The sequence below is a fragment of the Empidonax traillii genome, unplaced genomic scaffold (assembly GCF_003031625.1).
Source record: "Empidonax traillii isolate 1590-97213 ecotype Southwest subspecies unplaced genomic scaffold, ASM303162v1 scaffold196:size3368384, whole genome shotgun sequence".
Taxonomy (NCBI): Eukaryota; Metazoa; Chordata; class Aves; order Passeriformes; family Tyrannidae; genus Empidonax; species Empidonax traillii.
This window is the reverse complement of record NW_020955389.1, coordinates 1,843,089-1,845,316: the sequence shown is the minus strand read 5'-3', so window position 1 is coordinate 1,845,316 and position 2,228 is coordinate 1,843,089. Positions and strand designations below refer to the sequence as shown.

The following is a 2,228-nucleotide window of genomic DNA, read 5'->3' as shown; positions in this document are numbered from 1 at the left end:
AAAAAAAAAAAAAAAAAAAAAAAAAAAAAAAAAAAAAAAAAAAGAAGTATCACTAAACAAAGTGATTAATGCTAATACAATAGAAATTCAGGATGCAGGATGCTAAACCATCATCATCAGAACCAGAATGCCAAAACAAGAGTTTAAATAAACTATAGGGAGTGAGTCCGCTGTTCTATCTCCAACAATTCAAAGTAAAACACTAAAGTCATGGGAACCCTGTGCAAAAGAAGAAAGGAATGTAGTCCTGAGATTTTTAACTTCCAATGTTAGAGTGCATTTTAATCCATGATAACTGAGAAAAGCAATCCTACTGAAAATACAGAGCCCTGCTACTATTACAATATAATTCAGAAAGAGGAGTGAGAGATTGTGATCAGTGCAGCTTGTTGTTAACAGTTAAAGCAAGTTCCTGATCCCTTTCTCACTAAACTAATTGCAATTTTTCCTATTGACTTCACTAGGTACACAAATAGAGCATAAAATCACTTGCATTATCTGATGTGTAGAAACTAGTACACAGAAAACAAACATTTAACATTCAGAATGATAAATCAAGAAGAAGAAAGTCAAGAAATTCCAGAGTTATGGTTTCTATCCAAATACTAATTGACCTAACTTGCACATTCTATATTTTCTATGGATTAAAAAAAAAAAGAATACATTTAGAGTAGATTTCACCATATTTTCTAAGTGCAATCCAGCTAAGTTAATACTGCAGTAGTAACTTCAACTCTGCAATGCCCTGATTCTTTGCTTCTTACTGTTTTACTTTCTTACAGTGTCAACTTAAACCTCCTAATATTTGATTAATTTAGGTGTTCTAGAGCTAAACAATTACATACTTCACATACTCTATGTAAAACAGAGAATCACATAATGGTGTTGGAAGGAATCTCTGGAGATCATCCAACCCCCTGCTAAAGCAGGTTCACCTGGAGCAGGTTGCACAGAATGACATCTAGGTAGGTTTTGAGAATGCCCAGAGAAGACTCCATCACCTCTCTGGGCAGCCTGTTCCAACGCTCAGCCACCCTCACAGTACGGAAGTTTTTCTTCATATTCAGGTGGAACCTCTCATGTTTCAGTCTGTGCCTGTTGCCTCTTATCTGGACCAGTGACCAGTGATCTGCCACTAGTCACTACTGAAAAGTCTGGCTCCATCCTCTTGACACCCACACTTAAGATATTTGTATGTATTAATAAGATCCCCTCTCCGTCATCTCTTCTTCAGGCTGAACAGTCCTCCTAAAAGAGATGCTACAGTCTCCTGATCACCTCTCCAATAGCTCCTGGTCACTCTTGAACTGCAGAGCCCAGAACTGCAGACAGGACTCCAGATGCTGCCTTGTCAGGGCTGAGTAGAGGGCAAAATCAACCCCTGTAACCTGCTGGCAGTGTATCCTTTCCAGGGACTGAGGTGATGCTGAATGGGCTGTAGTTTCCTGGGTCTTCCTTCTTGCCCTTTCTGAAGACACTGGAGTGACACTGGCTTTCCTCCAGTCCTTAGGCACCTCTCCTGTTCTCCGTGACTTTTCAAAGATGATGGAGAGTGGCTTAGGAACAACATCTGCCAATGCTAACCAAATGCTAATTAGGTTGCCTGTCTCACATATAAAAAACTTCTATATATCAGTTTTAGATTAAGTATCAGTAGTGTTAGCCACATTTTCCTAGAGAAAAACACTAACATACTTGGAACATACATTCATTAATACATCTAGTCACTAGTACAATAACAGATAATCTATTAAAAACATAAAAAATTTTAAATGTGATTCTCAACTAAATACAATTGAAATTAACATTATTACATGCACAAACCACAACAATCAAAGCACGTATAACACTACTTTTAATAAGCATTCAAAAGCATCTACCTGAACCAGCACAGTTCTGTGAAAAATTGTATCTTCCTCCCCAGCCTCAAGAATTTTCAAGAGAAGATAACTGATAATATGCTTACTGTCTATTCATAGAGATCAGCAGGGGGAGTATAGAGCCCACTGCAAAAACTCCGTTTGTGAGAATCACTTTTGAGAATGGCTAAATACAAAAGACAATATGCACAGAAGTTATTACTGAGAGGAAAAGAGGAAAACATGTTTGAACAAAATGGACAAAAAAGAAAACAAATGCTTCTTTACTTCACCTATAATTTATTGATGTAATCCTGACACCTAATTTTCAAGCCTTCCAGAAGCACAACAACATAATAAATGACTCCT

The 2,228-nt window shown here is 37.3% G+C and overlaps 1 protein-coding gene across 9 annotated transcripts in view; it reads right to left on the bottom strand.

Annotated features, from left to right (window-relative positions):
• The window catches only part of INVS (inversin), a 95,117-nt gene that overhangs the window by 43,862 nt on the left and 49,027 nt on the right, over positions 1-2,228 (bottom strand). The gene's annotated exons all lie outside the window — the stretch shown is intronic.